Below are 14,175 nucleotides of genomic sequence, written 5' to 3'. Positions count from 1 at the left end.
GATGCAGCAGGATAAAGGAAACACAAACTATCCCCCATGGCTCTAACATGGCAAATGGAATTGGGGGATGCCTGCAGCCAGGTCTCATGTCCTGCCAGGGTTAGGTTTGTCTTACTGAAGTTTTATGTAGCCAGTGACACAGTCAGATAAGTGCTGATGAAAGTCACGTGGCTCCAGTGTGATGGACGGATTAAAAAGCCAGCACAGTGCACCGTTCTGCATCTGGCTCCCCTGTGCCTCCCACTTATCACCAATCCAACAACCTCTTAACCACAATTTAAAAATCCAAAAAGCTCTAATAACCGAAAGGTTGCTTTTCTAAGTTTGGAGACATATTTACCTTGAAGTAGAATCTGACTTACAAAGCTGTTTGTATTCTTAATTTTTCTTTTCTTTTCTTTTTTTTAAAGACAGAGTCTTGCTCTGTCACCCAGGCTGGAGTGCAGGGGCGTGATCTCGGCTCACCACAACCTCCACCTCCCGGGTTCAAGCAACTCTCCTACCTCAGCCTCCCAAGAAGCTGGTTCTACAGGCACGCACCACCACACCTGCCTAATTTTTGTATTTTTAGTGGAGATGGGGTTTCGCCATGTTGGCCAGGCTGGTCTTAAACTCTTGGCCTCAGGTGATCTGCCTGCCTCGGCCTCCCAAAGTACTGGGATTACAGGCATGAGCCACTGTGCCTGGCCAAATTTTTCCATTTCTGTGACTAAGCATACTTTATTGTAGAACTAATTACATGTGTGTGGCTCTAGGGTGGTGGAGATATTCCATAAAATACAGTGGATAAACTGTATTGTCTTTCTAAAATTCTGAAATACTTTTGGGCACATGGGATAAGAGATTGTTAACTTGTAGAAATCATTTCATATCAATACATAAAGAGCTTTTACACTTTTTTTTTTTTTTTTTTTGTGAGACAGAGTCTCGCTCTGTCACCCAGGCTGGAGTGCAATGGCACAATCTTGGCCCACTGCAACCTCTGCCTCCCAGGTTCAACCGATTCTCCTGCCTCAGCCTCTGGAGTAGCTGGGATTATAGGCACCCACCACCATGCCCAGCTAATTTTTTGTATTTTTAGTAAAGACAGCGTTTCGCCACGTTGGCCAGGCTGTTCTTGAACTGACTGTAGGTGATCCACCTGCCTCAGCCTCCCAAAGTGCTGGGATTACGGGTGTAAGCCACCACGCCTGGACCTTTCTTTGATTTTCTAACAACTACAAAGAATGCACTTTGTGATTTCTCTTTGATATCCTGGTTATTTAACAGTGTGTTGTTTAATTTCCACATATTTGTGAGTTTCCCAAATTCTAGTTTGTGAAGTTCTTGGTTAGGATTTGTTCAAATATTCTTTCTTCTCATTTCTCTCTCTCCTGTCCTTCTGGAATTCCCTTTATAAATATGTTGGCACGCCTGAAGGTGCCCCATGGGTCTCTGAGAGACTTCAGTGATAGTCTATTTGATGAGTCATCATTTTCATACTTTTGTTTCTTTGAAAATGTTTTTCTGGCCAGGTGTGGTGGCTCATGCCTGTAATCCCACCACTTTGGGAGGGCGAGGGGGGCAGATCACTTGAGGTCAGGAGTTCAAGACCATCCTGGCCAACAAGATGAAATCCTGTCTTTTCTAAAAATACAAAAATTAGCCAGGTGTGCCACATGCCTGTAATCCCAGCTGCTCAGGAGGCTGAGGCAGGAGAATTGCTTGAACCGGGGAGGCGGAGGTTGCAGTTAGCTGAGATTGTGCCACTGCACTCTAGCCTGGGTGACAGAGCAAGATTCCGTCTCGGAAAAAAAAAAAAAGAAAAGAAAATGCTTTCCTGTAGTTCTTTGAACACATTTAAAATAGCCAATGTCAAATCTTTGTCTAGTAAGTCCAACATCTAGGCTTCCTTGTAGATGGATTCTATTCTGTTTCCTTTCAACTGTATAGGCCACATTCTTATTTCTTTGTATATCTTGTCGGTTTCTTTAAACACTAGACATTTTCTTTTTATTTATTTTTTGCGACAAGGTCTCACTCTGTCCCCCAGGCTGGAGTGCAGTGGCATGATCATGGCTCACTGCAATCTTGAACTCCTGAGCTCAAGCAACCCTCCCAACTCAGCATCCTCAGTAGCTGGGACTACAGGCATGCACCAAAACACTTGGCTAATGTTTTAATTTTTTGTAGAGACAGGGTCTCACTATGTTGCCCAGGCCAGTCTCAAACTCCTGGCCTCAAACAACCCTCCCGTCCCAGCCTCCCGAAGTGCTGGGATGACAGACATGAGCCACCATGCCTGGCTATTGTTTTAAATATCATTAGTGGCAACTCCAGAAATCAGATACCTCTCAACCCAGGTTTGTTTGGTTTGGTTGGTTACTTTGGTTTTGGGCATATTGTTTCATTCATTTCTTGGTTTTCTTTTTTGCTGTTTGTTGTGTTTATTTTTGCTGAAATAATCTGGTAAATTCGATATTCATTGTTGTGTTTAGCCACTGAAGTCTCTGTTTGGTTAGCTTAGTGGTCAGCTCATTAATGGACAGAGATATCCTTAAATGCTTCCAACTGGTAAGCCTCCCAGCGTTTGTCAAGGGGCTCTTGTTTTTGTTAGGGGATGCCTTCATCACCCAGACAGGCAGTTTGCAACTCTGCCTTGGTTTTCGCTGCCTGCTTACTCAGTAAGAACCAAGAGCACAGGGCCTTCTCAAGTCTTCTCTGGCATGCCCACAGCCCTGATCGTGTGAGTGGGGTTGGAGATTCCCAGGAATACGATGGAGCTTTTCAAAGTCCCCTATGACATCTCATGGCCCAGCTTTTCCTTTTCCATTTATTGGTGAGCTTCTTGTTTGCCCTAGCTGTTAATGCCACTTGAGGCAGCTTTGTGAAGCTAAACAATCGTCTATAATTGTTTAGGAGAAATATCCAAAGGCTTTTTGCACCAGACAAACTTGAGTCACTTCAAATAAACACAACCCCTGTGAGAGAAAGTTTCCAGGTTTGCCATACAAGTCATATATAATGACAATTTCCCAGGAATGAGACTTTGAAGGAGTTCCCACTCTGTTTTGCCCCCTCCCACAGCTGCCGGGCTGCTGGTTTTTACCGTGGTTGTGAGCTACTCGTTTTCTTTTTTATTTTCTTTTGAAAGGGAATCTTGCTCTATCCCCCAGGCTGGGGTGGAATGGTGTGATTACAGCTCACTGTAACCTCTGCCTCCTGGGTTCAAGCGATTCTCTTGCCTCAGCCTCCTGAGTAGCTGGGATTACAGGTGCCCGCCACCACACCTGGCTAATTTTTATATTTCAGTTGAGATGGGGTTTCACTATGTAGGTCAAGCTGGTCTTGAACTCCTGACCTCAAATGATCCGCCCGCCTCAGCCTCCCAAAGTGCTGGGATTACAGGCATGAGCCACTGCTCCCAGCCGAGATACTGGTTTTCAAGGCTAGGGAAAGTGAGAAAGGAATAGAACAAGTTAACATCACAAAGCTCTTTTTTCTTACTGAGATGCAACCATTTTTTCGTGAATATATGCTCCTCACATTGTTGCATGCCTTTGGTTAATTTCCACAGGTAAAAAAAAGTCGCTTGTGATCATTTTTGCCAGTATTCTCATTGTTTTCACAGAGAAACAAGATTTTTAAGGTCTGTGCTCTGCTATTTCTGCTGACATCCAACCCACATATTTTGTTTTCTTATCTATCATCATTCATCTATATATATATATATATATATATATTTTTTTTTTTTTTTTTTTTTTTTTGAGATGGAGTCTCGCTCTTTCTCCCAGGCCAGAGTGCAGTGGCACTATCTCGGCTCACTGCAAGCTCTGCCTCCCGGGTTCACGCCATACTCCTGCCTCAGCCTCCCGTGTAGCTGGGACTACAGGCGCCCACCACTGCACCTGGCTAATTTTTTGTATTTTTAGTAGAGACAGGGTATCACCGTGTTAGCCAGGATAGTCTCGATCTCCTGACCTCGTGATCCGCCCACCTCGGCCTCCCAAAGTGCTGGGATTACAGGCGTGAGCCACCGCACCTGGCTTATCAGTATATTTTCTATTTCCACTGTAACTTCTTTTTGACCCACAAGTAAATAAGAAGTGTGTTGCTTAAATTCCAGAATATTCTAATTATCTCTTGGTATTGGTTTCCAGTTTAATTCCATTGTGTTCAGATATCATGCTCTATACAATTTCGACCCTGTTTTGAAATGTCTATAATGTTCAGCAAATGGCCATTTGGTAATTTTTCTGTGAACAAGTTCTGTGCTCTTGAAAAGAATTTGTATTCAGACCAGACGCGGTGGCTCATGCCTGTAATCCCAGCACTTTGGGAGGCCAAGGCGGGCATATCAGCTGAGGTCAGGAGTTCGAGACCAGCCTGGCCAACATGGTGAAACCATGTTTCTCTCAGAAAATAAAAAAATTAGCTGGTGTGGTGGCGCGCACCGGTAGTCCTAGCTACTGGGGATGGTGAGGTGGGAGAATCACTTGAATTCGAAAGGCAGAGGCTGCAGTGAGCCAAGATCTCACCACTGCACTCCAGGCTGGGTGACAGGGTGAGACCCTGTCTCAAAAAAAAAAAAAAAGAAAAGAAAAAGAAAAAATCTGTATTCCAAAGTTTCTGGTTGGAATGCTCTATTTCTGTGATATAGGTTAAATTTGTTAATTCCATTGTTCAAATCTTCAATACTCCTACTAATTTTATCAGTTTGAGAGAAATCAGTTAAAAATCTACTACTGTTCCTCCCCCTTTGTAGTCTGTCATTCTTGAGACTGTATTATTCAGTGTTAAAAATTTTGAGTTGTTATATGATTTTATGTTTCTGGTGGGCTTAACGTTTTATTATTAAGAAATGTCCATCTTGTCTGGGCGCAGTAGCTCATTCCTGTAATCCCAGCACTCTGGGAGGCCAAGGCAGGCAAATCACTTGAAGTCAGGCATTTGAGACCAGCCTGGCCAACATGGTGAAACCCTGTCTCTACTATAAATACAAAAATTATCTGGGCATGGTGGTGCATGCCTGTAATCCCAGATACTCGGGAGGCTGAGGCACGAGAATTGCTTGAACCTGGGAGGTGGAGGTTGTAGTGAGCCCAGATCGCACCACTGCACTCCAGCATATGAGACAGAATGAGATTCTATCTTAAAAAAAAAAAAAAAAAAAAAAAAAAAGTCCATCTTGGCCAGGCATGGTGGCTCCCACCTGTAATCCCAGCACTTTGGGAGGCCAGGGTGGGAGGATCACTTGAGCACAGGAGTTCAAGACCAGCCTGGCCAATATAATGGGACCCTGTCTCTGAAGAAAAAAAAAAAAAAAGTCAATCTTATCTCAAGTAATGGGTTTTGCCTTAAAGTATATTTTGACCAACATTACTTAGCCTGCCTTGCCAAAGGTGAAACTTCCGTGTTTCATGTCTTATCTCACATACTCGCAATGCCACCATAAGGTAGTCATTATTATTATTATGATTTTACAAATGAGGAAAGTGGGCACTGAAAAGTTATCCTCCAACGTCAGAAAGACACCAGGAGATCCAGTCAAGATTCAAACCTAGATCTTTTCTAGCCCAGAGCCCAAGCTTTTTGCCACCTCTCTGCACTTTCTCTCTCTCTCTTTAGCCCAACCAGACATGCATGTTTCAGAAAAATATTCCATGAATTCAAAGACAGGAGAGAAAATTAGATTTTAAACTTCATATGTTTAGTGCAAACAAGATAGGCCGGGGGGCGGGGAACTTCTATTGAAAGAATCAGGCCGTATTTACTTCTATTGAAAGAAACTTCTATTGAAAGGCTCAGGCAGTATTTACTTCTATTGAAAGAAACTTCTATTGAAAGAATCAGGCAGTATTCAATCTTCGTTTCATTGTAGCTGTTTTCTGGAACCATTTTGAGCTAACTCATACAAGAAAACTGCATGTTTATTAAACTTCACTCATCTCTTCAAACATATACTATGCACCTAATACGTAAAGAGACATCCAGTTTATAGAGGTTCTCTAAAAGATGGGGTGAATGTCTCAGCAAAAACTAGAGAAAAAACACAAAGCAAACAAAACAGAAATACAGAAGTAGCAGAGGAAAGAGAATAAAGTTCCTACATAGTTTCAATGAAAAGGTGTTCGAAAGTAAATGTACACAGGGATGAAATTTGGGAGCAGGAGGTGAGTCTGAGAAGTTAATCATGTCATAGTTAAATGCTGAACACAGCTCTGTCTTCTTATGATAAACCTGCTGGCAGCTAAAAAGCTTTAGATTTATAGTACTCACCAAAAAAGAGCTATGAGATTCTAAATGTAAATTTTAAAATAATGTAAAATAGATGATTATGATACATAACAGTTAACGTGGACTAAATATGAAGATAAGAGTTTGTGAGTCTACAAATGACTACAAATTTGACTCTGAACTCTGGCACACTCATGAAGTGGGAGATGCTGTTACAGGATTCAAATGTCCACAAGATCAGAACAAACCAGTTCTCTGAGGTTCCTCAGAGGGAAGAAGCTATTCAGTGTTGGGAAACATCCTCCTCAACAACTTCCTTGCCTTACAACACGATGCCATACAGAGATCTGCTTTTACAAGGTGTCGTCAGCATTACAGCGTGGAGCTATGTATAAGAAATGACTCCATGGAGTCTTCCATCGCAGCAATAACATCAGCTATGATGCACCTCTCTAGGACTGCAAAGCTGAATGCACAGATGGTACAGTGTTCTGGAACAAAGTTCTAAACTCACATGTCTACAGGGACCAGGAAATAATGTGAGTCAAGTAAGCCACTTTTAAGAGGGAAAAGAATTCTTTGTGTATCAAAATGCGGATTGCATATGAAACACACATGAATATTCTCTCCGGCCAGGCACAGTGGCTCACGCCTGTAATCCCAGCACTTTAGGAGGCCGAGGTGGGGAGATCACCTGAGGTCAGGAGTTTGATACCAGTCTGACCAACATGGAGAAACCCGTCTCTACTAAAAATACAAAATTAGCCAGGCGTGGTGGCAAATGCCTGTAATCCCAGCTACCTGGGAGACTGAGGCAGGAGAATCACTTGAACCCAGGAAGTGGAGGTTGTGGTGAGCCGAGATCGCACCATTGTACTCCAGCCTGGGTAACAAGAGCGAAACTCCTCCATCTCCAAAAAAAAAAAAAAGAATATTCTCTCCTCTCTCAAAAGTTCTTTGGGCACCAAAATGGAGACTGCATATGAAACACACAAGAATATTCTCTCCTTACTCAAAGTGATATGCTTTCTTCCATTTTTCTGGGACTATGTGGCTTCTCAGTCTACCTTTCATTATTTCACTTTTTTAGAAATGGTGACAGGAATTTCTCTGCTATAAGAAAATCAACCGTGCAATTCCTCTGACAAGTGGCAGATGACACTCAGCCTCAGGGCTGAAGAAACAGCAAGACGGGAGGAGTGTGGGAAACTGAAAACCACAGGGCTTCCTGGAAAAAATAACTACTCCTTGGCTCTTGACAACTTTTGCCAGATCATCTTTTCAAAGTCAAAAGTCCAGATTTTATGTAAAACCTCTTGGTTTTTCAATGTTGGCTCCAAAAAAAAGTGATAAACAGGCTGTAGGAAAAGCAAAACCTACTTCTTACCAACTGAGGGTTTGAGACCTCTGGGCTTAAGGAGAAAATGGATTGCATATCATCTGGGCTATTCACATAATTATAATCATCAACTGAGTTTCTGAAGAATACTGAGCCCCAGTAGGTTCAAGGTTATACTCCTTGACAAGTGTGGTCTGTTGTGCTGTATGTAGACTGTAAATGTGGCCATCGACTCCTCCTGTCCCAGTACCCAAGTGTCCCTGCCCTGTAGATCTGAGTGCCTTCTCATTGACTTGAAGCTCCACTGTGTGACTTGCTTTGGTCCATGGGAAGTGAGCAAAGGTGATACAAGCAAAGGCTTGAAAGATGCTCGTGCATTGGGGCTTGCCCCCATCGCTGCTCTTTGAAACCCTGCCACCCTGTGATAAAGTGCAGCATAGCTGCTGGGGGATGAGAGGTCATGTGAATAGAGGCCCCTGGGCCCCAGCCCAGCCCATCATCAACCAGCAAAGTCGCCCAAGACCAAAAGACTTCCAGGCTGATCTGAAGAATTATGAGCTAAATAAATGATTGCTAGTTAGTTTGAGGTGGGTGGTTGCAGCAAAAGAGAACTGACACATATTAAAATATATCAGTACCTTCCTTTCAAGAAATGGTTTTTTTCTTGTCTAATCACCACCAGGCCTATTAACATGAAGTGTGTTACACATTCTTGTCACTTTTATTAACCTCTGTTTTGACAAAAGCATACAGCTACTCAGAGAGCAAAAGCTTTCTCATTTGCCTAAGGTGTTTGCTTCTACACAGCATCCACAACAAATACCTGGCTCTCCCAAAAGTCCTGGTGGACCACTCACTGTGAAAACTCCTCTAAGGGGCAGAACTGTCAGTAAAGAGTCTGATATAATTTGGCTCTGTCCCCACCCAAATCTCATGTTGAATTCGTAATCCTCAATGTTGGAGGAGGGGCCTGGTGGGAGATGGCTGGGTGATGGGGACTTCCCCCTTGCTGTTCTCGTGACAATGAGTAAGTTCTCACGAGATCTGGTTGTTTAAAAGTGTGCAACATTTCCCTTCCCCCTTCATTCTCTTCCTCCTGCTGTGTGAAGATGTGCCTGCTTTCCCCTTTGCCTTCCGCCATGATTTTAAGTTTCCTGAGGCCTCCCCTGCCGTGCTTCCTCTACAACCTGCAGAACTGTGAGCCAATTAAACCTCTTTTCTTCACAAATTACCCAGTCTCAGTTAGTTCTTTATGGCAATGCGAGAACAGACTAATACACAGTTACATGCTTTGGAGCTGGAGGGAAGACTGAAACCCTTTTAGGGAAAGGTTTAGTACCCTGAAAAAGCCACTAGCCTGAATATAATACAGACTATTGACAAAGTCTAGATTCCCCTGAAAAGATACCAGAGTACAGGTGGTATTGCAGTTACTTAGAAAAAAAATTCTAATTAAAAAACTAAAAAATAAATAAGCCACCCAACCACAAGAGAACATTATTACTTCCTAGTGTATGTGTAAGGTCAAAAGCCCCTCCCAGGTTTAAAATAAACCTATTGACTGTCAAGCTGCCCTTCTTGTTTCTCTCTTCTTTAATTCTTACAGTGTGCTCAAAGATGAAATGGCTGCAAGAGGCTCAGCAAATAGCTGAACTTGCTGACTTGCTGTATGAGCTGACTTGCTGTATAGAATTAGCATTATCAACATTAAAGGAAACTTCCAAAATACATGGCCTCTGTGTTCTATTAGTTAATCTACAGCCTTATTTTTCTGAAAGAAACTGAGACACCAGAGACAGCTGGTATTTTGATTCCTCCTATCCACAGAAATAAGTAAGATTATCTCCTCTTAGAAAACTTTTTCTTTCTGTTTTCTCTTGGGATATCAGGGTTGGCAGGGAGCGTCCTTAGTTTAATTCGGAGAGGCCTCAAGTCCTGAAAGAATTAGTTTAAAAGTAAAGGCTGTCTGAAGACCATCTTGTTTCACTACTCTATAGCCCAGAGTGTTTGAAACTTGTGGTTTTATGACACGTCATAATATCTAGCATGGCAATCCTAATCATTTTGTTTTTGAAATTTTTTCTAGATAATTCACATCTTTCATTGGAAAAATGTGGGGCTAGGAGGGTTGTCTTATACTTAGGACTTCCTAACATTTGGACACACATTATTCCCAAGCCAGGAGGACTGCTCTGTTTCAGAAAAAGGTAAGCTGAAAGACTATGTCCTCAACCCATGTCTACCAGACTTCCATTATCAGAAATTCTTCCCATATCCTAGCAGTAATCTGCAGATCTCAGACTTGCTTTTGTTCTTCTCTTTCTAGATAGGTATTTCAATGGATAACAAAGACGTGCCCACTTTTTGAGATCTAAATCTAGAATGGCTACTTTCTACATATTCTGTCTTGTTCCAGGGAAGGACATACCCTAAAAAAATGCAACACAATTTGCCTGCTTATTCCCTGAAGCACAGCACCCTTCATATTAGGAGCTTCAAGGATGCTTTAAAAATCCAAAAGCGTGGCCGAGCGTGGTGGCTCACTCCTGTAATCCCAGCACTTTGGGAGGCCAAGGCGGGCGGATCACGAGGTCAGGAGATCAAGACCATCCTGGCTAACACGGTGAAACCCCGTCTCTACTAAAAATACAAAACATTAGCTGGGGGTGGTGGTGGGTGCCTGTAGTCCCAGCTACTTGGGAGGCTGAGGCAGGAGAATCACTTGAACCCTGGAGGTGGAGCTTGTAGTGAGCCGAGATGGCGCCATTGCACTCTAGCCTGGGTGACAGAGCGAGACTCCGTCTCAAAAAAAAAAAAAAAAATTCCAAAAGTGTAACCTCTATTTCCTAAGCATTCCTTCTTTCTTGATGATTCCTGATAAAGTAAACCCATCCACTTTTTAAACTCTCATTTTCAGGATCGGAGAAATTTGCTAATCTTCCTAATAGCCCAATCCTGCCACCTTACTTCTTCCTTTTTGTCTCCCTCCTCATTTCCCAGTCAGGTTTAGTAAATGAAGAATTATTTCTTTGGAATCATATGCCATCCTATCTCATTTGTTTGTTGACGATGGCAATCAAGGCTAGTACGAACATCTTGTCGTATTCCACGATCCCTCTGCAGGCCTGAGAAGACTCACCAGCAAGAGAGGGAAAGAGAGACTCGATAACATCTAACAAATGTGCCTGGCATTTTGCTGGACGTTTTCGGGTAAATATCTTATATCATACTCTATAATTTTCCTCAATCCATGATGGCATTCCCAGACAATTCCATTCATGATCAAACAATGAATCATCTTCTCTGGTTATCATTTTGCAAAAAATTACTATATCCTACTACTAACAGATTCCATTCTTTTTGGGGATATATGCCTTTAATTTAAAACAGACTCCCTTTCTTTATGCATATACCCCAAACACCACTCTATCCCAATGTCCCCCACATCAGCCATGTGAAAATTCAGGAATTTAAAACCCAACTAAAGTTTAAAAACAGAAATGGCAATCCTATGTAAAATAGACACATTGACTTTTAAAAAACATTTTAACTTCACCTTTTTATACAACTTCAAAAAGTAATAGCTTAGTTATCTTTATGACAATACACTGATTTTCATATTATTGCCTGGTAGCTAATAATTTTAATCAACTCTTCGACTTCCTATGACATTAAATTTCAGGCTGGGCTCGGTGGTTCACGCCTGTAATCCCAGCACTTTGGGAGGCCGAGGCGGGTGTATCACTTGAGGTCAGGAGTTTGAAACCAGCCTAACCAACATGGTGAAACCCTGTCTTTTAGCTGGTGTGGTGGCGTGCGCCTGTAGTCCCAGCTACTGGGGAGACTGAGGCAGGAGAATCGCTTGAATCTGGGAGGCAGAGGTTGCAGTGAGCCAAGATTGTGCCACTGCACTCCAGCCTGGGCGACAAAGCTAGACTTTGTCTCAAAAATAAATAAATAAATATTTCAAGCTGACTCTGTGTGTGTGAATGTATGTGATCAATCTTTCTAGAAATAACCGTGGTCTTAATTTTTTGCAAATATTTTCACCTTTTTTCACATCTTTGACAGAGCAGGAGCACTGTCATCTCGGACAAACCCCACCACTTTAAGTTCCACCTCCCTTTCTAGCTTCATGCATTTCAAGGAAATCACTTCCAACTACAAGCAGCCAGAAACAGCAGACAGTAAAACACAGATAAGACCCCTGGGGCACAGAGGGAGGTGAGGGAAAAGTCTCTTGGGTAACTGCCAAACTTCACCCTCATACACTGGGCCCCAGTAAAACAGTGGGCCTTAATAAGCACATTCCTTTCCGTTCAGGTGCACTAAGATAGGGAGGCTAAAAGCAGACTCGGGGCTATGCCTGCCGCGCAGAAAGATGTATGGGAACAGACACACACCTCTCCCTCCCAGATAAGCACAACAAAGAGACACAGAAGCAGTACAGGCTTCTGATAAACTCTCCCGCCCTGAATCCTTGAAAACTCTTAGTCTGTAACAGAGTGTGGCTTCTGACCTAACTCAGTCAGAAGTCCCTCCCAGGTTCAGAATAAACCTGTTAACTGTTAAGCAGCGCTTCGTGTTTCTCTCCTCTTTCTTTAATTCTTTTTTTTTTTTTCTCTGTAGCCCAGGCTGGAGTGCAGTGGCGTGATCTTGGCTCACTCCAAGCTCCGCCTCCCAGGTTCTCGCCATTCTCCTGCCTCAGCCTCCCGACTAGCTGGGACTACAGACAACTGCCACCATGCCTGGCTTATTATTATTATTATTATTTGTTTTTGTATTTTTAGTAGAGACGGGGTTTCACCATGTTAGCCAGGATGGTCTCAATCTCGTGACCTGGTGATCCGCCTGTCTTGGCCTCCCAAAGTGCTGGGATTACAGGCGTGAGTCACTGCGCCCTGCCCCTTTAATTCTTACAATCTTATACTTTCTTGGCCAGTGTTTATGAAAGAAACTTGAATTCAAAAAGATCTTTTTTTTTTTCCTATTTCCCCAATATTTCACTACCCATGTACTGAGCACCTTTAGTGCACCAGGCAAAAAATGCACCGAGATAAATAAGCAGAGGTCTTGACCTCAAGGAACTTGCAGTCTAATCAGGGAAAACACCAATACATAACAGATGAGTAAATGTAATAATACTTTTGGTGTTACAGCATGTGCCTAGTCCCAGTATGACACAAAAACAGATCATTTCCCCAGAGGCCCCAGGAGATGCCTTTGATCATCCCTATAAGGAGAGCCCTCCCTTAAGTCATCCAACCCAACCTCATCATCCTACCACCTAAACCTGACCCTTCCTTACAAGAGCCCTCTGCTGTTATGGGGCCCCATAATCCTAGCAATCAACATGGCTGGAACCCTCAGTGTAATTACCTAGTCCTCTTCTCCGCTAGCCTCTCAGAGCCATACAAGCAGTTTGACAATCATACCTAGCAATCCTTCAATAGCATCTTTTTTTTTGAGTCAGAGTTTCACTCTTGTTGCCCAGGCTGGAGTGCAATGGTGCGATCTCGGCTCACTGAAACCTCCACCTCCCAGGTTCAAGCGATTCTCCTGCCTCAGCCTCCCGAGTAGCTGGGATTACAGGCATGCACCATCATGCCCAGCTAATTTTGTATTTTTAGTAGAGATGGGGTTTCCCCATGTTGGTCAGGCTGGTCTGGAACTCTCAACCTCAGGTGATCCACCGGCTTCAGTCTCCCAAAGTGCTGGGATGACAGGCATGAGCCACCGCGCCTGGCTTAACAGCATCTTTTTTAAGACTCCCTCATTCACATTGACTTGCTTCCACCCTTATAACTCTGACCTAAGCAAACATCATAATCTCCTATCTAGGTTCCTGCTGCTTCTTGTCTCCCCAATTGCATACCATGCCAGCAGACTGCTCTGCAGGAAGCAAGATCTTTCCACAGGACCGCATTTGAAGTCCTAGACCATCTAATCCCAACCTTTCTAACTTGACTTCCACCTGCCACTCTCACACATTCTGTGGTCTAAATAAACTACACTTACATAATGGTTATCACAAATACCCCAACTCCACGTCTTTCTCAGGAAGTTCCTTATTAACAACAATATAGTTTCCAACCTTCTCAAGTACCAATCCCAGACATAAAGATAAAAATTAGGCCAGGCGCAGTGGCTCACACCTGTAATGCCAGCACTTTCAGAGGCTGAGGCGGGAGGATCTCTTGAGGCCAGGAGTTCAAGACCAGTTTGGCCAACATGGTGAAAGCCCATCTCTATTAAAAAAAAAAAAAAAAATTAGCTGGGCATGGTGCCAGGCGCCTGTAGACCCAGCTACTCAGGAGGCTGAGACAGGAGAATCACTTGAACCTAGGAGGCGGAGGTAGCAGTGAGCCATGATCACGCCACTGCACTCAAGCCGGGGAGACAGAGTGAGACTCCGACTCAAAAAAAAAAAAAAAAAATTAAATGACAGCTTCTCTGGTAAGTTTTACCCTGCCTCTCCCATTTGGAAAAAAAAAATTCATTCTCTTTTGAACTCCCCTAGCGACGTATCTGTGCCTCTAGTCTTTTTACTAATGCTGTTGTGCCTAATAGAACAGATTTTGAAGAGCAGGACCATCTTCACCTCCCAAAGCCCAACATTT

At 43.2% G+C, this 14,175-nt stretch overlaps 1 protein-coding gene across 1 annotated transcript in view; it reads right to left on the bottom strand.

The window, feature by feature from the left end:
• Positions 1–14,175, bottom strand: part of TYW1B (tRNA-yW synthesizing protein 1 homolog B) — a 265,501-nt gene that overhangs the window by 126,214 nt on the left and 125,112 nt on the right.

The sequence above is a fragment of the Pan troglodytes genome, chromosome 6 (genome assembly GCF_028858775.2).
Source record: "Pan troglodytes isolate AG18354 chromosome 6, NHGRI_mPanTro3-v2.0_pri, whole genome shotgun sequence".
NCBI lineage: Eukaryota > Metazoa > Chordata > Mammalia > Primates > Hominidae > Pan > Pan troglodytes.
The sequence above is the reverse complement of the archived record's forward strand: the minus strand, read 5'-3'. Positions and strand labels throughout refer to the sequence as shown.